The sequence below is a fragment of the Macaca nemestrina genome, chromosome 16, assembly GCF_043159975.1.
Source record: "Macaca nemestrina isolate mMacNem1 chromosome 16, mMacNem.hap1, whole genome shotgun sequence".
Lineage (NCBI taxonomy): Eukaryota > Metazoa > Chordata > Mammalia > Primates > Cercopithecidae > Macaca > Macaca nemestrina.
The window spans coordinates 87,635,676-87,658,783 of NC_092140.1; the positions used below are offsets into that span (position 1 = coordinate 87,635,676).

The 23,108-nt window shown below is 38.5% G+C and overlaps 1 long non-coding RNA gene across 1 annotated transcript in view; it reads left to right on the plus strand.

The window, feature by feature from the left end:
• The first annotated feature begins 7,091 nt into the window (after positions 1-7,091).
• Positions 7,092-23,108, plus strand: part of LOC139359126 (uncharacterized) — a 35,660-nt gene continuing 19,643 nt past the window's right edge. Inside the window, exons 1-2 of the long non-coding RNA XR_011614884.1 lie at positions 7,092-7,546; positions 13,374-13,451. This is a non-coding gene — a long non-coding RNA (uncharacterized lncRNA). The remainder of the gene's footprint in view (positions 7,547-13,373; positions 13,452-23,108) is intronic.

A 23,108-nucleotide genomic window follows, 5' to 3' on the forward strand; every position in this document is an offset into this window, starting at 1 on the left:
AAAGGCCTGTGATACACAAGTGGAAATGCCATCAGGGTCTCTGGAGCTAGGGAGGGAAAAGTGCTAGAAACATATCCTTTAGTGGTGGAAACTGAAGCCATAGGGTAAATGAGAAAGCACATAAAGGTAAGATACAATGCAAAGAGAAGCAATGTAAAGACAGAACTTTATTGAATATTTAAGGAAAAGAGCCCAAAGAAAATCTATCCTGATCTAGTTCAGACTTCCCTGTTGTAGAAAAATACGTGTGATCTGTACAGAAGAGCCATTAAAGGTTTACAGACTAAGTTTTCATAATCATGGTAAGATAAAGAACTGTTTCAAAGATCAAAAGCAAGACCAATTAAATTCATTCTTCTATACTTTACACTCAAGAAATCTAGGCTATCATAATTTGAGAAAATACTTTAAAATTTTTATTAAAATATGCCTACAGAAGTGCACGTATCATAGAAGTACCATTAGATTATTTTTCATAGACTGAGCACACTCATGTAACCGAACCAAGAGGAAGAAATAGTATATCACCAACACCTCAGATGATGTATTTATCAATTTGAATGTCATGGACATTTGAGTAGCTTCTAAGTTTGGGACTACAAAGGACTGCTAGAAATATCCTAGAACTTAGCTTTTGGTAAATATATATAGAAGTGGACTAGTTGGATCACAGTATTTCCTATGTTTAGCTTTAGTTTTTCAAAGTGGCAGTCCCAGCTTCCACTTAAGCAGAAGTGTGTGAGTTCTAGTTGGACCAAAAGTTTTCAAACAGAGGGAAAACTGTTGCAAAGGAGCTCTTCAATGAGCGGAAAATGCCCAACTCTCAACACTGATTAATTTTTTCTCATTTTAATTTTCTATGGGTGAAAAGACTCGTGATGGAAATAGGAATTACTCTAGTTCTACATATATGCATTTTACTTAATAACTAGTAAGCCACAGCCCCCTGGCCTCTCAACTTAAAGCAGACTTTCTCAAAGTCAAACTCAAATGCTACTACTGTCCATACAGCTTTCCTTATCCTCTCAGCTACAAGTGATGTCCCTTATTAATATGTTTTTTCACTTTATGCTATTAACATCCCAACTTGTATTTTGGTCACATTGTCTTATCTCTTCTGATTAGTGGCTTGAAGGTAAGGACTGTATACGTCATCACTATTCCATCTAGGCTTTTTCCATTTACCCATAGACAGTTTTTCATATACTTGTTCACAGAATAGATAATTTTCACATCTATTGTGAAGAGTCCCACTCATTTATTTCCAGTACCACAATGTGTTATATCCCTTGGCTTTAGGGAACAAATGACTAAAAAAAGACTTGATTTCAGAAAATTAAACATTGAAGCTCATCTCTAACTTACGCCAGGGAGCAGGGAGTGGGAAGGAATTTGGAGGGGAGGCAGAAAGTCAAGCAATTTTTACTGTTCAAAGGAATGTGCAATATGTTCTCTTGGAGCTCTGGGGATTTAAATATCAGGGGGATTGTTGGCAGCTTGGGTTTGCATATGCAGCACTGTTTGGGAATGCTCATATGGTGTGTGATTGTGCTGTGCCTAGAACTGACAGCGCCATCTGTTCCTCACTTTATTGAGCAATGGGAATTAGCCTGCCCTCTCCAAATGAGCACATGTGTGAGTGCACACACACACACACGCATAGCCCCAACCCCCACCCCAGCCTAAACAGAATACTTGATCAACTCTCCATTTCAAGCTTTAATCTCAGCAGGCAATTCAGATGAGTCAGGTATCAGTACGGCCATGGCAAGATCCTACTCTTTCATGGAGAACTGTGAGGTCCAAGTGACAAGGAAACCAGTAATCATCACATGCAAAGCTATTCAGCATGGAAGATGAGTTATAATGACAGATGGTACCAGTCAAAAAAATAGCTCTATGGAAAAAAGCATGCTGACAGGGTACCAGTGTACAAGTTAAACATGGGCAATGTAATAAAATAGCAATAAGAGATGACAGAACAATTTTTTGAGAAATGTTCACAAGAACCGTTTTCTTAAGTGCACCTGTATATCTGTTCTCTATTCATCATTTGGAAACAAAAGTCATTTCCTATCATCATCATCATCAAATAAAATAGATCTCAACATCCACAGATATAGCTGTGTTGAAGGAAATCATGTGCCCTGAACAGAAAGGGAGAAGCTATGTGATTAATGTGCTATAGATGTAGAGAACATATGCCCAGGACTTTCCTGTGATTGTCTCAATTTTATGTAATTTTATTCTTAAAACAGAAAGGACAATGATTGACTAAAGGTATGAGAAATTTTTATACAATTGTGTTTTCACACGAAAGAGTTCACAAATCAAGTTTAGAAAACAAATATCACAATGATGGCCTTGAGAAAAGTATGTTGGCGGCAATGTACGCAGGTGGGTAAAGCAATAATCATTTTCAGCAAGTTGTTAGAGTTAATCTGAAAAAAATAATCCCCATTACAAAATGCAGGGGAAATGCTGGATAAAAAATAACAAGCATTCTATTAAGTGTATTAGCTGAGTTTGTAAGACAGTAAGAATATGGGTCTGAAATGGAAAGGAAACTGAAATCTTTCTGGTAAGCCTCTAAGCTGAGCCTGTGGAAGGCATTTATTTTGGGTAAAGTGGGCGAGTGCTTGTTAGTTTAGGTAACCTAAGAACTTCAGTTTTATACCCATAGAAGATTAGGTCTTGGGTAGCCTGATGTAAAAGTTCAAGTCCAAATGGGGCATTTGCATAGTCTCAAAGTATCTCCCTTCAAATATGCAGCAATTACAAATGGAAAAATAGTTAACATTAGAGTGGAGCAACTTGGCAGACATCATCTAAGCCAAGGTATGATTAACATTGTGAGTAATATAGACACTTGACACGTACCCCCGATAGGATGTTTTAAAAAGGGCCCGTAACTTTTCTAGTATCCTTCCCATTTGTGCATAAATTCAGCATAATCATGAGAAAACAATAAACCCAAACTGAGGAACATTCTACAAAATAACTGAGCAGAACTCTAGGTGAGTGTCAAGGTTATGAAAGACAAGAAAAGGAGGAGGACTTGTCCCAGAGGACTAAGGAGTTATGATAACCAAAACCTAATGTGAGATCTTGGGATGGATCCCAGAACAGAAAAAATGACAGTTGAAAACCTGGTGAAATCTAAGTGATCTTAGTTTATTAACTTTAAAAAGCTAATAGTCTTATAACAAGATATACTTCTTTGTTTTGTTTTGATCAATGTATTGTGGCTAGGTAAGATGTTAACACAACACTGTCTACAGTTATAGAAGATATGAACATAATGGAAGGACATATGGAAACTAGTTTCTGCAATTCTTTATGTCAAAAAAATTAACTGTTTAAAACAAAGGTACCAGTGACCTCATTGTGGCTATAAAGGGGATCAAGAATGAAAGAAAAAAAAAGTCATTAAATCATGGCTAGAAAATTTATTAAATTCAACTCTAATAGTTAAAGAAAACTGCCAACTCATTATAAACAGGATGTGTGGGCACTATGCCCATTCACTCCTTTCCACCTGAAGTCACCCAGTAAGTGACAAGCCACTGCTAATGGCAAGGTAAACCCCAAAAAGAAGCTGTCAGAAGCAGGTGGTTTCAATGTCCCAGGTGGCTTTGAATTTCCTGGAGTCAGCTCCTACCTCTTAACTGTGGGCTGAGCGTTGTGACTTTACAGAAACCATAAAAGTAACAAGGCATTCAACAAAAGCCTGACTGAAGAGACTGGAAAAGTGAGAATGTGGGAACATGTGATTTGAATGAATCAATCTCAACTAACGATACATGCAATCACTGTAAATCAGTTACTCCAGGTTTTATGTTCTTTCATGTCCCTAACAATTTCTTACATTCTGAAAAGTTTGAGGGTGAGTGTGGTAGATCACGCCTGTAATCCCAGCACTTTGGGAGGCCGAGGTGAAAGAGTCGCTTGAAGCCAGGAATTTGAGATCAGCCTGGGAAACAAAGCAAGACATCATCCATGAAAAAAAAACTTTTTAATTAGCCTGGTGCAGTGGCATGTGCCTGCAGTCCCAGCTCCTTGGGAGGCTGAGGTGGGAGGATTGCTTGAACCCTTGAGCCCAGGAGCTTGGGGCTGCAGTCAGCTATGATCATGCTACTGCACTCCAGCCTGGACAACAGACCAAGGCCCTGTATCTAAAACAAGTTTGAGAAATGGTGAATAACATTGTCTGATTGTTCTAGAAAGTGCTACTACTTTCCTTGCAATTTAGGAGTGAAAAAAAATGAGGGCTAGGGATGGAATTTGGAAACAATTTGACCTTTGATTACAAATATAAATAAGTTCTTCACAATTTGATGCAATGGTGTTTAACATGGTGGACACAGATGCAAGGACTGGAATATTTTAAATGTGGAAAAATCATAGAACATACCATTTGGAGCTTGACAGAACTTGAGGTTATCTGGTCCAGCTCCCCACTTTTGATATGAGAAAACTGAGGCTCAGAAGGATGATTGGACTTGTTCAAGACAATACAATGGCCTAGCGGGTCACAGTCTAAATGTCCTTCAACCTCTGCTGTGCTTAAAAGCAAAAGATACAAGTTGCCAGGTGAGAATAATGTGTGGAGATCAAATCTGAAACAGGCTTCAAGATGTAAAATGAAGTGAAAATACAAGTAGTACCTTCACTTTGTTAATACTCAATTACAAAGGAAACCCATCATGTTCACAGGGAAACTCAATTTCTTTTTGAAGATTGTAAAGTTAACTTTTAAGAATACACAGAATATGATCCGATTCACCAAGAACCACACAAGAGACACAATGGAAGGAAATATGATCTTGGGACAAAGGCAAATGGGGATTCCTTGCATGGCCTTTGGTGTTTTGATAGTAGCTATACAGAAGCATTAATGTCCATGCTTTAATGTATGTGAGTTTCTTACCCTAATTTTATACTGTATGTAAATAAATCATGGCTTTTTGGTGATGCAGTAAGCTTTTAAATAACTTATACGTAAGACGTGATATTCTGACAGGATACCTAGACTATGTTCTACAAAACAGTCATACATAAAGTGTAACACAGAATGACACTAAAGTATTGATATGGTTTTGGCGGGGTCCTGACCCAAATCTCTTCTTGTAATTTCTTTAATCCCCATGTCATGGGAGGGACCGGCTGGGAGATAATTGAATCATGGGGGCAGTTACCCCCCATGCTGCTGTTCTCATGATAGTGAGTTCTCATGAGAGCTGATGGTTTATAAGGGGCTTTTCCCCACTTTTGCTTGGCACTTCTTGTGGCCACCATGTGAAGAAGGCTGTGTTTGCTTCTCCTTCTGCCATGATTGTAAGTTTCCTGAGGCCTCCCCCAGCCATGCTAAAACTGTAGGACAAACCTCTACCCTTCATAAATTACCCAGTCTTGGGTATGTCTTTATTAGCAGTATAAGAATGGACTAATACAAGTATGTTGGTAAATCAGACAGAGCGCGAGCGCGAGCGAAACAGCTAACATTCAAGAACCCAGGTTGAAAAAAATACGAAGATAGAATAAAATACACCAAATATTTAAAAAAAAAAAAGCTGGCAGAGAGTCTTATTTCGGAAAGCAGAAACTTTAAAGCAAAAAGCATTAAGAATAAAAAGCTTACTATGTGGCCAGAAAAATAATTCACTAACCATAAAAATAACAATCCTAAACTTCTATGTACATGACACAGCCTCAAACTATAAAACAAATTGATAACATTCCAAAGAAAATCAATGAATTCACATTTCTGCCATTAACTCATGGGGAGCAAAATTTTTTAATATAGAAAATTCAGACAGGTAGTTTTAGCTAGTGACAACAATTAAAGACTCATTCTTTTCATGCATAAAATGAGGCATTTCAAAATTGACCATGCACTTTAGTTATAAGGCAAGTTTCAACATACCAGATGGTCTGTATCAAACATACTACCTTCTCTGTCCACTATGCAATTAAGTTAGAAATCAGTAATGCAAATATAATTAATCATAAATTTAGTAACAAACTTCAAAGACAAATTATGGAAATAAAGCATTTGGAGCTGTATTACAATCAAGACACTACACTCAAAACCGGGATGACCTAACTGAAGTGGTACTTAGAAATTTATAAAATTACAAAATAATTTAAAAATAACAAAGCATGTACTTAAGAAGTTAGATAACAGAATAAACCCAAAAAGTAGAAAAAGAACAAAGGCCAAAATTAATAGAAAGCAACAGATCACAGAATCAACAAAGGCCAAACCTAGTTTTTTGAAAAAGACAGATAACCTCTGGCAATATTCATTTTTTTAAATAAGGGAAATAAGTAATATCAGGAATGAAAAAGAGGCCATGAATAGAGTGTAGCACATACTAAAGAACACCAGAATGAACATTGATGAAGTGGCAAGTTCCTATTCTCTTCTCATCTCTACGGCCTTCAGATTTTCCCCCACTAGTTGCTTTTTTGGCTCACTCTTTCATATTTTGTTCTGCAAAGCTGACCATTCCATTTATTGGATTTAAACTTGCCTAAGTCTACAGGGCCTTGTGCTTGTAGAATGTGTACCTTCCCCGTCAACAGGGTAGTAGAAAATGAGAGAGTGAAGTACTCAATCATATAAACTAAACGAAATCAGAGCTCTCACCCAGCCCCAGTGTACCCCTGGTGTCATCAGATGTGCTGCCTTCCTTTCCCCTATTTCTACCCCTAGTCCTCATTGTCCCATCAGCAATTACTTTCACAGCCCGTTCAAGGTTACTTTTTCTCGAGTCTGGCTCTGTTCTAATCTCTAGGATAGAAATAACAATTTTAGCCATTTTGGAGACCTGAGAAAAATACACTTTTTCTGTGGCTTTGAGGGCTCAGGAACTTATAGCTGTGAACCTAAGATAGTTTCCGCAGAAATTCCTGCCCAACAGAAAAGGCCTACCAGCATTTAACAAGTAAGGTTTGCGGGAGCTAAGAAACTTGCCCCGAGACAGTAGGTATCACAGTTGTAAATCTCAATTTAGGTCTGTCTGAGACAAAATACTGCCTTCCCCGCACCCCCCACCCCCACCCATGTAATTTCCACTGAGGTTAAATCTTGGTTTCCTGTGATGAGTCCTTTCTATCATTATATGCTGTTTATATTTCCCATGCTTCGTGTGAATGCCATTACAACCTCAAAAATGAAACCAACAGAGATCTTTCCGAACTGTACACAAAAGGGAAGGTACTATTTTAAAAAATAAAACCCTAAATGCATAGTGCCCTTATCAGACTCTGAAGATGCAAAATATAAAAACATCCACAGTGTGAGCACATTTTCTCCATAATGATCTGTCTCCTCACTTGAAAAATAAAAGATGGAGAATTGGACCAAATATTAACTCCTTTAGCTCTACTTGACTAATGAACTGAATAGTACACGCACAGACGTTTTTCCCCTTTCAGTGTACCTAAATTAATATTTTCAGGCATCGTGGGAGGAGCTCTTTTGTTCAGGAGCTGATCATTGCCATTTTTGCAAAGCAAATCAACAGCAAAACACCTACAGGTGAGTTTTAAGATATTAAAAAGAACAATTGCTTTTGTTTTACCATGTTTTTGAGGTCAAGTTGATGCGATTTCGTGCAGTTTGAGAGGTTTTTACTAATCACCACTAATATTTTTATTTGTGATGTTTTTATGCCATAAAAATCTGTGCCTAGATATACTTATCTTCAAAGTCTTGGTGTGGAAGAAAAGGAATGGGGTTATTTTAACGATTAAGGTGGGAAGGTATGGGAAGCAAATGAGTATTTCCATCTCCTCTCTCATATGCACTTTCTTTCCCAATTCAGTGGGAGCAGCTTACAGCATAATGAAAACTAAAGCAAGCCCCACTCCTCATTCTGTAGACTCTCCCCTTCCTGCGTCAACTATACTTTCTTTCCAATCGTTAAACTCCATCTTCCACTCAGCAAGTTTTGCCATTTCTCTCCAATCTTAAAAGCAGACACATTTGTGCATTCAACCACGCATCCTTTTCTAGTAAGCTGACACCCCATATCTCCTCTTCTACAAACTTGTTGAAAATTATACTCCTTATCTCTCCTTCACGATACATTTCTCAACACACAGAAAGTTGACTTCAATTTTCTTAAAATTACTAAACTGAATTTGCCTTTACCGTAATTACTGAGGACCTCCTCAATGGTTATTTCATTATTTTGTCTTTCAAATGTTTCCATGCTTGCCGCATTTTCTTTTTGAAATTCTTCTTCTGGCTTTGGTAACTTCTATCATGCTTGTCTTTCCCTGGGTTTCCTGCCATTCTCTATGGCTGCCCCTCAGTCTTCTTTGCTAACACTTTCTTTTAACCCTCCTCTTAAAACTTAATGCTTTTAGGCTTAACTTCTCAGTATTGTTACTGTCTCTGCTTTCTGAGACATCTCACCTACTGACTTAACTTCTGACTTCTACCTAAACAAAGATGTTGTTGGGGTGATCAGACCCAACACCAGGTCGTGGGGGTGACAAAGTCCAGCGGAGTCAAAGGATTGAGGAAAAGAGTGAAAGAAAAAGGTGGGACGCCAGAGGGCCATCGCTATTGTAGAAGCTGCGAAGGCCCCAAAGCCCTGGGAGCCCACGGTATTTATGGGTAATCAACAAAGAAACAGGTGGTGAGAACATGGAGGTCAAAAGGACATGTTGCATTAAGTACATGATTTACAGCTGTGATGGTTTAGCATTTATATGGAACATGTTCTGCTACTTGAGATAATGGGAATAGGAGCCTAGGAGCCTAGGAGGGCTATAAGCAAGGAGCCAGCAAGTCTAGACACATTCCAGAGAACATTAAGCAAGCCCTGCCTCAGTTTCCCTCCCAACATTCAGCTTTTTCCCCAACACATGTGTCCCAAATCCCCATCCTCAGCTGAGACCTTCTTCCTAAGCTCCAGGCTGGGATATACAGCTGCCTGCAAGGCATAAAATCTTGAATAAACCACAATCATCAAGTTCTAATCATGTCCCAAGTTGAGTTTGTTGCTTTTCTCCAAACCTCCTGGAACGTATCTCTTTCCTTTTCTAGAAACCCCAGCCAGAATCTAGAATCATTCTAAACTCTTCACTGTTCATCACTTTACTCATCCAGTTTCATGCAACCTGTCTTATGGATTCTGTAGTTATAATGCTATCCATTTCTAGCTCCTCCTTTACACCCCCTACTGACTTAGCTCATATTCTCTTTATACCTGGCTTTAACTACTTCAGTGATTTGAAGAATCCCTGTCATTTGGTCATCTGTGCCCTTTATCTCCCTTCCCAAACATCCTCCCCACAGTGATCAATCTGACCTTTCCAGAGTGTCATTTATTAAATGACATAAAGGTACATTTAACTTTGATGTTTTAAACCCTGTTTAACTCCTGTCAATGTCTCCCCATTTCAGAAGTCCCTAAACATGAGTTTAGGGATTACTGCTGGGCCGTGTTCAGTAAGCTGATTAGAGGGGTGACATAGATGAGAAGAATATGTATTTTTCAAAAGCTCCCACTATAGGATTCTAACATACAGCCAAGTTTGAAATTCTCAGGGCAAAAGGCCAAACCAAAAATCACATATACTAAGGGGATTAATCACTCTAGATGACACATTCATACTAATTGGGATGTGAGCCAAGTGGTATCCTGTATTTCTCAGGACTGTTGAGGACCTCTGACCAAGAGGTCCAAGCCAAAACTCAACAGGTACAGAGGGCTTCCTATCATTGGGTCCTTGACCCAATGTGCTGCATTAATACCCTGCCCCCTCCAAGCATCCTGTGTTCCAACCCTATGAAGCTGTTACAACTCCTGGCTGGGCTCAGTGGCTCACGCCTGTAATCCCAGCACTTTGGGAGGCCAAGGTGAAAGAGTCGCTTGAAGCCTGGAGTTTGAGTTCAGCCTGGGAAACAAAGCAAGACATCATCCATGAAAAATTTTTTAATTAGCCTGGTGCAGTGTCATGTGCCTATAGTCCCAGCTCCTTGGGAGGCTGAGGTGGGAGGATTGCTTGAACCCTTGAGCCCAGGAGTTTGGGGCTGCAGTCAGCTATGATCATGCTATTGCACTCCAGCCTGCACAACAGACCAAGGCCCTGTATCTAAAATAAACAAGTTTGAGATATGGTGAACATTGAGTGCAAGGAAAGTAGTTGCACTTTCTAGAACAATTTAGCGGTGAAGAAATGAGGGTTAGAGATGGAATTTGGAAACAATTTGACCTGATTATAAATATAAATAAGTTCTTCACAATTTGATGCAATGGTGTTTAACATGGTGGACACAGATGCAAGGACTGGAATATTTTAAATGTGGAAAAAATCATAGAACATACCATTTGGAGCTCGACAGAACTTGAGGTTATCTGGTCTAGCTCCCCACTTTTGATGTGAGAAAACAGGCTCAGAAGGATGAATGGACTTGCTCAAGACAACACAATGGCCTAGCGGGTCACAGTGTAAATGTCCTTCAACCTCGCTGTGCTTCTTAAAAGCAAAGATACAAGTTGCCAGGTGAGAATAATATGTAGACATCAAATCTGAAACAGGCTTCAAGATGTAAAAAAGTAAAAATACTAGTACCTTCACTTTGTTAACTCAATTACAAAGGAAACCCATCATGTTCACAGGGAAACTCAATTTCTTTTTGAAGACTGTAAAGTTAACTTCTAAGAATACACAGAATATGATCAGATTCACCAAGAACCACACAAGAGACACAATGAAAGGAAATATGATCTTGGGACAAAGGCAAATGGGGATTCCTTGCATGGCCTTTGGTGTTTTGATAGTAGCTACACAGAAGCATTAATGTCCATGCTTTAATGTGAGTTTCTTACCCTAATTTTATACTGTATGTAAATAAATCATGGCTTTTTGGTGATGCAGTAAGCTTTTAAATAACTTATACGTAAGACGTGATATTCTGACAGGATACCTAGACTTTATGTTCTACAAAACAGTCATACATAAAGTGTAACACAGAATGACACTAAAGTATTGATATGGTTTTGGCGGGGTCCTGACCCAAATCTCTTCTTGTAATTTCTTTAATCCCCATGTCATGGGAGGGACCGGCTGGGAGATAATTGAATCATGGGGGCAGTTATCCCCCATGCTATTCTCATGATAGTGAGTTCTCATGAGATCTGATGGTTTAATAAGGGGGTTTTTCCCCCCCTTTTGCTTGGCACTTCTCCTTGCTGCCACCATGTGAAGAAGGCTGTGTTTGCTTCTCCTTCTGCCATGATTGTAAGTTTCCTGAGGCCTCCTCAGCCATGCTAAACAGACAATTAAACCTCTATCCTTTATAAATTAGCCAGTCTTGGGTATGTATTAGCAGTATAAGAATGGACTAATATAAGTATGTATGTTGGTAAATCAGAAAGAGAAACACCTAACATTCAAGAACCCAGGTTGAAAAATACAGAAGATAGAACAAAATACACCAAAGAATACTTGAAAAACAAAACAAAACCTGGCAGAGAGTCTTATTTTGGAAAGCACAAACTTTAAAGCAAAAAGCATTAAGAATAAAAAGCTTACCATGTGGCCAGAAAAATAATTAACTATAAAAACAACAATCTTAAACTTCTATGTACGTGATGACACAGCTTTAATATATAAAACAAATTGATGACATTCCAAAGAAAATCAATGAATTCACATTTCTGCCATAACTCATGGGGAGCAAAAGTTTTTAAGAATAGACAATTCAGATACAGTTAGGTAGTTTTATCTAGTGACAAAGTCATCCTTTGATCATGCATGAATGAGGCATTTCAAAATTGACCATGCACTTTAGTTATAAGGCAAGTTTCAATATACCAGATGGTCTGTATAAAACATACTACACCTTCTCTGTCCACTATGCAATTAAGTTAGAAATCAGTAATGCAAAATAAATTCATCGTACTTTGTAAATTTAGTAGCAAACTTCAAGGAAATTATGGAAATAGGAAAGTATTTGGAGCTGGATTACAAATTAAGATACTACACTCAAAACCGGGATGACCTAACTAAAGTGATACTTAGAAGTTTATAAAATTACAAAATAATTAAATGAAGCATGTACTTAAGTTAGAAAAACAATAAGCCCAAAAAGAGTAGAAAAAGAACAAAGGCCAAAATTAATAAAATAGAAAGTAACATCACAGAAAGAATCAAAGGCCAAAACTAGTTTTTTGAAAAAGACGAATAAGATAACCTCTGGCAATATTAATTTTTTTAAATAGAGGAAATCACAAATTAGTATTGGGAATGAAAAAGAGGCCATGAATAGAGTGTAGCACATACTAAAGAACACCAGAATGAACATTGATGATGAAGTGGGAAGTTCCCATCTCTGTGGCCTTCAGATTTTTCCCCACTAGTTGCTTTTTTGGCTCACTCTGATATTTTGTTCTGCAAAGCTGACCATTCCATTTATTAGGTTTAAACTTGCCTAAGTCTACAGGGCCTTGTGCTTGTAGAATCTGTGTACCTTTCCCATCAACAGGGTTGTAGAAAATGAGACTGAAGTACTCATAGAAACTAAACAAAATCAGAGCTCTCACCCAGCCCCAGTGTACCCCTGTGTCATCAGATGTACTGCCTTCCTTTCCCCTATTTCTACCCTAGTCCTTATTGTCCCATCAGCAATTACTTTCACAGCCCGTTGAAGGTTACTTTTTCTCGAGTCTGGCTCTATTCTAATCTCTAGGGGAGAAACAACAATTTTGGCAGTTTTGGAGACCTGAGAAAAATACACTTTTTCCTTTCTGTGGCTTATGGTGAGGGCTCAGGAACTACAGCTGTGAACTAACCTAAGATAGTTTCCGCAGAAATTCCTGCCCAACAGAAAAGGCCTACCAGCATTTTACAAGTAAGGTTTGCGGGAGCTAAGAAACTTGCCCCGAGACAGTAGGTATCACAGTTGTAAATCTCAATTTAGGTCTGTCTGAGACAAAATACTGCCTTCCCCGCACCCCCCACCCCCACCCATGTAATTTCCACTGAGGTTAAATCTTGGTTTCCTGTGATGAGTCCTTTCTATCATTATATGCTATTTATGTTTTCCATGCTTCGTGTGAATGCCATTACAACCTCAAAAATGAAACCAGGAGATGTTTCTGAATAACTGCACACTAAGGAAAGGTACTATTTAAAAAATAAAACCCTAAATACATAAGACTCTGAAGACGCATAATATAAACATCCAGTGTGAGCACATTTTCTCCATAATGATCTGTCTCCTCACTTGACAAAAGATGGAGAATTGGACCAAATACTAACTCCTTTAGCTCTACTTGACTAATGAACTCAATAGTACACGCACAGACGTTTTTCCCCTTTCAGTGTACCTAAATTAATATTTTCAGGCATCGTGGGAGGAGCTTTTGCTCAGGAGCTGATAATTGCCATTTTTGCAAAGCAAATCAACAGCAAAACACCTACAGGTGAGTTTTAAGATATTAAAAGAACAATTGCTTTTGTTTTACCATGTTTTTGAGGTCAAGTTGATGTGATTTTGTGCAGTTTGAGAGGTTTTTACTAATCACCACTAGTATTTTTATTTGTGAAGTTTTTATGCCATAAAAATCTCTGCCTAAATATACTTATCTTTAAAGTTTTGGTGTGGTAAAAAAAGGAATGGGGTTATTTTAACGATTAAGGTGGGAAGGTATGGGAAGCAAATGAGTATTTCCATTTCCTCTCTCATATGCACTTTCTTTCCCAATTCAGTGGGAGCAGCTTACAGCATAATGAAAACTAAAGCAAGCCCCACTCCTCATTCTGTAGACTCTCCCCTTCCTGCGTCAACTATACTTTCTTTCCAATCGTTAAACTCCATCTTCCACTCAGCAAGTTTTGCCATTTCTCTCCAATCTTAAAAGCAGACACATTTGTGCATTCAACCACGCATCCTTTTCTAGTAAGCTGACACCCCATATCTCCTCTTCTACAAACTTGTTGAAAATTATACTCCTTATCTCTCCTTCACCACAATACATTTCTCAACACACAGAAAGTTGACTTCAATTTTCTTAAAATTACTAAACTGAATTTGCCTTTACCGTAATTACTGAGGACCTCCTCAATGGTTATTTCATTATTTTGTCTTTCAAATGTTTCCACGCTTGCCGCATTTTCGTTTTGAAATTCTTCTTCTGGCTTTGGTAACTTCTATCATGCTTGTCTTTCCCTGGGTTTCCTGCCATCTCTATGGCTGCCCCTCAGTCTTCTTTGCTAACACTTTCTTTTAACCCTCCTCTTAAAACTTAATGCTTTTAGGCTTAACTTCTCAGTATTGTTACTGTCTCTGCTTTCTGAGACTTCTCACCTACTGACTTAACTTCTGACTTCTACCTAAACAAAGATGTTGTTGGGGTGATCAGACCCAACACCAGGTCGTGGGGGTGACAAAGTCCAGCGGAGTCAAAGGATTGAGGAAAAGAGTGAGAGAAAATGAGAGAAAAAGGTGGGACGCCAGAGGGCCATCGCTATTGTAGAGGCTGCGAAGGCCCCAAGCCCTGGGAGCCCACGGTATTTATGGGTAATCAACAAAGAAACAGGTGGTGAGAACGTGGAGGTCAAAAGGACATGTTGCATTAAGCACACGATTTACAGCTGTGATGGTTTAGCATTTATATGGAACATGTTCTGCTACTTGAGATAATGGGAATAGGAGCCTAGGAGCCTAGGAGGGCTATAAGCAAGGAGCCAGCAAGTCTAGACACATTCCAGAGGACATTAAGCAAGCCCTACCTCAGTTTCCCTCCCAACATTCAGCTTTTTCCCAACACATGTGTCCCAAATCCCCATCCTCAGCTGAGACCTTCTTCCTGAGCTCCAGGCTGGGATATACAGCTGCCTGCAAGGCATAAAATCTTGAATAAACCACAATCGTCAAGTTCTAATCATGTCCCAAGTTGAGTTTGTTGCTTTTCTCCAAACCTCCTGGAACGTATCTCTTTCCTTTTCTAGGAACCACAGCCAGAATCTAGAATCATTCTAAACTCTTCACTGTTCATCACTTTACTCATCCAGTTTCATGCAACCTGTCTTATGGATTCTGTAGTTATAATGCTATCCATTTCTAGCTCCTCCTTTACACCCCCTACTGACTTAGCTCATATTCTCTTTATACCTGGCTTTAACTACTTCAGTGATTTGAAGAATCCCTGTCATTTGGTCATCTGTGCGCTTTATCTCCCTTCCCAAACATCCTCCCCACAGTGAACAATCTGACCTTTCCAGAGTGTCATTTATTAAATGACATAAAGGTACATTTACTTTGATATTTTAACCCTGTTTAACACCTGTCAATGTCTCCCCACTTCAGAAATCCCTAAACATGAGTTTAGGGATTACTGCTGGGCTGTGTTCAGTAACTGATTAGAGGGGTGACATAGATGAGAAGAATATGTATTTTTCAAAAGCTCCCACTAGAGGATTCTAACATACAAGTTTGAAATTCTCAGGGCAAAAGGCCAAACCAAAATCACATATACTAAGGGGATTAATCACTCTGGATGACACATTCATACTAATTGGGATGTGAGCCAAGTGGTATCCTGTATTTCTCAGGACTATTGAGAATCTCTGACCAAGAGGTCCAAGCTAAAATTCAACAGATACAGAGGGCTTCCTATCATCTGGTCCTTGACTCAATGTGCTGCGTCATCCCCTGCCCCCTCCAAGCATCCTGTGTTCCAACCATATGAAGCTGTTACCACTCCTGGCTGGGCTCAGTGGCTCACACCTGTAATCCCAGCACTTTGGGAGGCTGAGGTTGGTGGAGCACGAGGTTAGGCAGCTTGAGACCAGCCTGGCCAACATGGTGAAACCTCGTCTCTAATAAAAATATAAAAATTAGCCGGGTGTGGTGGCAGGCACCTATAATCCCAGCTACTTAGGAGGCTGAGGCAAGAGAATTGCTTGAATCCGGGAGGTGGAGATTGCAGTGAGCCAAGATGGCGCCATTGCATTCCATCCTGGGTGACAAGAGCAAGACTCCGTTTCAAAAAAAAAAAAATCCCTAAGCTTATTGTGCTGTTTTGTACTGACTGGAAAATTCCTACTCATTCTTTAGACCACTTTGAAGCTGCTTTGCTACACCTTCCTAGGCTCAGGAAATAAAAGTGAATAACTTCTCTTTTATGCCCGTATTATTCCTCGGACATGTTTCTATGCACTTGCACTGCACTTTAACTCTGTATACATTACCCATTAGCCTGTGATAGCCTTAAAGACAGAGATAACATCTCAGACATTTTGGAGGCTCTAGAACCTGAAACATTTGACTCATAAATATTCAATCTATTGAATGAATGTATTCCTCCAAAGAAGATCTCCCCAAAAGATTAAATGCTCAAATATTAGAAAATGAGGTAAATGACAAGGATTCATTCAGTCTTTGATCTAAATTAATTCAATAAGTCAAAAGCTTGATTAGTATCATCTACTAGTTATTCTAGTCCCTAATACTTCCTCTTCATTCTGATGTGCTAATTCATGGGCCATTTGGTGAAGGGCACAGATATATATCCAGTGAGACTCTGGAAAGACCAGTGTTTGCAGTGTTTATTTTTTCAGGGACAAAATGAAATAAACTATCTGAGTGATTTCCATCAATGATCAACTATTAGCTGTTGTGGAACCTATTATATGCCAGGCATTATACTTGGCATTGAACATGCAAAGATGACACAAACAGAACTATGCCCCCCAAATCTATTAGGGTTCCAAAGAGATACTTGATGAATTCTGCCTGAAAGACTGCACATGGTCTATGAATTCATGAAATCTTAGTTTGTGAAAGCCAAAAGGTGACATCTTAGATAATAAATGGCTATTATTCACAACATTTACACAAACAAGATGACAATAATGCATTTGTTAATTGTTCTCAATTTATGGACAGGAGCCCAAGCTGTAGATGGCAATAGTGGCTATTGCAGAAGGCAGTGATGAAGTAATCAGCATAGCCAGGCCTATGTGAAGTTATTTATTGAGAGGTTTAATCATTTATTATATCAGGGAGAGCCTTATGCCTTAATTACAGTTGATAATAGAAAAAAGTATCAACTAGGCCTGGATTTCTGTCATGAAAGGAGAGATTACAAGGTACCTTCTTTATCAGTAGACCTTGTTGACTTTAAGAAAGGCAGACTTTCCTTCAATCTTAGTTTTATGGAAAAATGAAAACATTTAATAATATTTTTATAAAAAGGGGAACCAAAACCTCAGAGATATAAATAAATGATTCAGAGTCACACACTGGCAGTCAATTTCACTTAGACCCTAAGCCCACCCTCTTTTCACCACATCCAAGATTGGATGACCATCCAAATTGACTGGATCCACAATACAAGTGTAGAGTGTTACTGATTCCCCTCAACCAACTGATCCGTTCTGTTCTAAATATGCTGTGGTGCAGCAGACAGCACACCAATCAAACATAGTAATGAATGCTACATGTAAAATGGGTGCATTGCATTTACACTTTTACTGTCTGAAGTAAAATATGAATAACTTGGGAAGAATAGTATTTTAAGGACATCAGGAGAGCTATGGTTTAAAATTTCAGGCAGCTTCAAGAGCGGACAAGCAAATGAAATTTCCCATTTTGATTTCTGTCTTCATGTGGTGGAGCTTGTGACTTGAAAGGTGGAGAAAATGTCAAGAATTTTGGTTATAAACTATTAGGCACGTATCAGCCAGTAGTGGGAATTGCCAGGCTCTAGAGGCAGACAGGCCTTGGCTGAAACCCAGCTCAGTCACTTCCTACTCTTGTAATACTGGCACTCAGTTTCCTATATAAGTGATAATACTAATAGCTGCCTTGGAGGGTGGCTGTCAGGAATAAACAAAATAATGTACCAAGAGGAGCCTGGCATGAAATTCTTAGTGAGGCTCCCACCTTTCTCCTTTCTTTTGTGAGGCCCAAACTATTTGTCAGGTTCAGACTGGTTCCCCAGTCTTCACCCTAAAGCCAATGTTAGAATGAAGTGAGTGAGGCACTCAGCTCAGGCACAAAATTTATGAGAATGCCAAAATGCAGTAATCAAGATAAATAATGCAATATTTTAACAATCAAAATGCCAAAAAAAAAAAAAAAACTATGACGAATACAATTTCAGCAGTTTAAAATTAAGATAGGGTCCAGCCCTTCATTTACATGACTCAACCTCACTTGCCTCACCATAACATTGGCCCTGCCAGATCCTATCTTTATTTACAAGTTTGATATTTTGTTCTTCATGGGTTTCTCACATTGTGATTTTAAAAATCACTTCAGTAAATATTATTCAGATTGATGACTGAGTTTTTTGGTGGGCATTACATTTTATGTCTGAGCCAAGTGTATCACTCACCTCCTCTTAATCTTGAACCTGTTTCTTCCTTCTCCCAGGCCCCAGGTCTCAGGAGCCTTTCCTATCTATCCTCCCCCTAGGAAGCTGGCATTCTAGTCTTAGGGCTCCTCAGTGCTAGACTTGCTGCAGTGGGAGGCAGTCTATCAAGGGCAGGTTCTTTTTGTCTTATGAAGCACTTTGAAGATATAAGGATAAGACAAATGTAAATGGAAGAGGGCCATTTTATCCACTAGGAGACACCCACACAGGGCCAGGAACCATTGAGGTAGAGAGGAGAAAAGTGTGGTGCTGAACAACCTAGTAATTCCACCTCTCACTACCTGTGTAACTTCAGGAAGTTACTTAAGCACTGCCCTGTACTAGCTGTGTCATTTTGGGCAAGCTATTTAAGCTTTCTCCTTACTGGTTTTTTCATCTAGGGCAACCTACTTGAGCTCCTTTACTAAAAATTAAAGATAGCTGTTGTACCAGCTAGATTGCAGGTAGCTAGGTAGCTTATGCAGATGTCAGAACTCTGTGTCCCTTTTCCATCTCCTTTTGATGAGAATGGTAAGTCTCCTTACCCTTGTATGTTCACATAGGAAAAAATTAACCTATTTAAGGTTTGATCCCTGATTTAGCAACAGAGGGATCCTTTGGACCTGAACAACTGGCTACTTAGGTTCTAGGGGAACAGTCTTTCCTCTCTGTTTGCTCCAGCCACTTGTGAGAGTCTTGCCCTTGACACAGCACTGCTCCTCTGTGCTCAGCTCTGTGCAGACTAGAAATCCTGCCCTATAGCTTTTCTATTCTCCACCATTGAAGAATCTTTGAATCCAAGTGCAGTCGTATTAGTTGTGTGTTTACTATGTCATAGTACTAGGTGAGGCATTCGAATGACATCAAAATTCTGTTCTCTGTTATTTTACAAATTTGATAAAAGTTAAGGCCTTACAAAAGCAACTGAGAATAATAAATATACTAAGGTTGAAACTAAGGAATAAATAATTAAGAATGGAGAAAAGAAGAGAGACGTTTTCAAGAAAGATTTCAAAAGCTATTAAAAAATAGTCATGGTCTTGATAGTTCATGACATATCAAATGCCCCAAGAGAACTTTCATTTAAAATTTGCCTTTCATATTTTTCTAAATGGGAAAAGTAGTGTTCATTTTCTTTTTGTGATAATTATAAGCTCTTGTTTCTACATAAATATTCATAGGTCTGATATATCCAAACGAGGCAGGTAATGATTTTTATGTGCATTTTTTCAAATTCATTGAAGATTTACTTTAAATATGATTTCCAGCCGTTTCTTGAGAGTCAGCTGCTTTATTGATGATCTGAAACCTCTTTGTCTTCCTTTTCTCCAGTAGAGTCATACATCATCAGCCCTATTAAGGGCCTGAGAGGCTGAAGACATTCTAGCCCATTTTTTTTGTCCACAGTAAAATTGTCTTCTGCCTTGTGGAGTTATACCCTAGAGGATCCTCTGCATTACAGACTGAAAGGTCCATGTTAAACTGGGAGACAAGGCACAAAGTTGTCTTGAAAATAAATTGTCGCTAACAGCCATAAGTTAAGGAGAATATAAAACACTGTCAGAGCTAAAAGTTGATAAGGTTGATGTTTATTGAGTTATTTCCTACAGAAAGGACAGGAACTTTTTCTAAGCCTATGACTGACAGAGGTGTTTTATATTTTCAGCTTTGACTACCTGCCATTGCTAGTAATAGCTTACTAGTTGGTAAGTAGCTTAGTAGCTTGCCAGTAGTGATAGTTTACTAACTTGGTAAGATCGTGTCACATAATATATAACTGATCATAGAAAACTTTTCCTAGTTCAGATTATTCTTATCTATCATCTTTTCCTGTCTTACATACATGCTCAACCTCTTCCTCATGCCAACCAACCTTACCGTTCCTACCTCTTCCCCATCCATTACGTTTTCTGTTCAAATTTTTTAGCCATATCTGCATTGCTTTTCCTAACACTATACATTCCTTGTTAGTCATATGCACTTCTGTAATCCCTAATCCTTAGTAACTTCTGCTCTTCATGTTCTCTGGGCCACAAACCACAGTGAGAGAAAGCAAGGGAAATAAGAACACTGGACACATTCAGTATTCTTGCTCTCTGATTTCAGTTGGCAATCACTTCATTCGTGTTGCATTTTCTATATGCTCTGTGTAACAGATGTTCAAATCCTCTTTACTTTCTCTTACACCCAACTACTTTTCTCACTTAACAGATGTATTATAGGTCAAAGTAATTTTGCAAGTGTTCTCTCACCTACCATTCCTCCACTGAAAAGTCTCTTTTTTGTTGTTTTCATTCTCCATTCTACAACCTTCTGTTTTAGTTTCGTCCCATTCTTTAAATCATTTGATTAAAAATAAATTTTTAGCCGGGCGCGGTGGCTCAAGCCTGTAATCCCAGCACTTTGGGAGGCCGAGACGGGCAGATCACGAGGTCAGGAGATCGAGACCATCCTGGCTAACACCGTGAAACCCCGTCTCTACTAAAAATACAAAAAACTAGCCGGGCGAGGTGGCGGGCGCCTGTAGTCCCAGCTACTCGGGAGGCTGAGGCAGGAGAATGGCGTAAACCCGGGAGGCGGAGCTTGCAGTGAGCTGAGATCCGGCCACTGAACTCCAGCCTGGGCTACAGAGCAAGACTCTGTCTCAAAAAAAATAATAAATAAATTTTTAGGTTTAATTTACATTCAATAAAAAATGCTCATTCAAGTATACAGTTCAGTGAGCTTTAACAGATGTATATACCCATGAAAATATCACTAAAATAAAAATAATTTTTTCATAACCTGAAAAAAGTTGACACATACCACTCATGATTAATCTCTGACACCCACCATAACTCACACACTGATCTGCTTGTGTCATGAGAGATTAGTTCTGCCTTTCTAGAATTTCATATGAATGAAATATTTGGTAATTTTTCAGATGTTATTTTGTTATTGACTTCTAATCTAATTCTAATTAGATTACAAGCATATTCTGAAAGGTTTCAAATATTTTAAATTTATTGAAACTTGTATTATGTCTCAGCATGTGCTCTATCTTAATGACTATTCCATATGCATTTGAAAAGAATATGTATCCTGCAGTTTCATTCTTCTGCAAGTGGTTAGCCAGTTTTCTCAGCACCATTTAATAAATAGGGTGTCCTTTCTCCATTGTTTACTTTTGTCAACTTTGTTCAAAAATCAGCTGATTATAAATGTGTGGCTTTATTTCAGGGGTCTCTATTCTGTTCCATTGCTCTATGTGTCTATATTTGTACCAATACCATGCTGTTTGGTTAAGGAAAGCCTTGTAGTATTGTTTGAAGTTGGGTAATGTGATGCCTCTGGCTTTATGTTTTTGCTTAAAATTGCTTTGGCTATTCAGGCTCTTTTTCAGTTCCATATAAATTTTAGAACAGTTTTCTAATTCTGTGAAGGATTGTCTTGGTAATCTGATAGAAATAGCTTTGAATCTGGAGATTCCATCGTATAGTATGGACATTTTAACAATATTGATGTTTTCAACCCATGAGCATGGGATGTTTTCCCATTTGTTTGTGTCATCTATGATTTCTTTCAGCCGTGTTTACAGTTCTCCTCATAGAGAGCTTTCACCTCTGTGGTTAGATGTAGTCTTAGGTATTTTATTGTGTGTGGCTATTGTAAGTGGGAGTGTGTTTTTGATTTGACTCTCAGCTTGAATGTTATTATACGTAGAAATTCCACTAGTTTTAGTACGTTGATTTTGTATCCTGAGGTTCTACTGAAGTCATTTATCAGGAAAAGGAGTATTTTGGTGGAATCTTTAGGGTTTTCTAGGTATAGAATCATATCATCAATGAAGAGAGATAATATGACTTTCCCTTGGATGTCTTTTATTTTTCTCTCTTGCCTGATTCCTCTGGCTGGGACCTCCTCCAGTACTATGTCAAATAAGAGTGGTGAGAGTGGACATTCTTGTCTTATATCAGTTCTTAGGGGGAATGTTTCTAGCTTTTGCCCCTTCAGTATGATGTTGGCCATGAGTTTGTCACAGATGACTCTTATTATTTTGAGGTATCTTCCTTTAATGCTTAGCTTGTTGATAGCTTTTATTGTGAAAGGATGTTGGATTTTATCAAAAGTTTTTCTGTGTCTATGGAGATGATCGTGTGGTTTTTATTTTTAATTCTATTTGATGAATCACATTTACTGATTTGCCTATGTTGAACCACCTTTGCATTCTGTGAAAAAAAGTTTAATTTATCATGGTACATTAACTTTTTGATGTGCTGCTGGATTTAGTTTGCTGGTATTTTGTTGAGGATTTTTGTGTCTACGTTCATCAGGGTTACTGGCTTGTGGTTTTCTTGTGCCTTTGACAGATTTTTGGCATAAAGATGATACTGGTTTCATAGAATGAGTTAGAGAAGAGTTCCTCCTCCTCAATTTTTTTGAAATAGTTTCAGTAGGACTGGTACCAGCTCATCTTTATATATCTGGAAGAATTTAGCTGTGAATCCATCTGGTCCAGGGCTTTTTTTGGTTGGTAGTTTTTTTTTTTTTATTGTTGATTCAATTTTCAAACCTGATATTTGTCTGCTCAGGGTTTCAGTTTCTTCCTGGCTCAATCTTGAGGGGTTATGTGTTTCCAGAATGTGCCAATTTCCTCTAGATTTTCTAGTCTGTGTGCATAGAGATGTTCTTAGTAGTCTCTGAGGATTTTTATTTCCATGAAATTGGCTGTAATGTCAT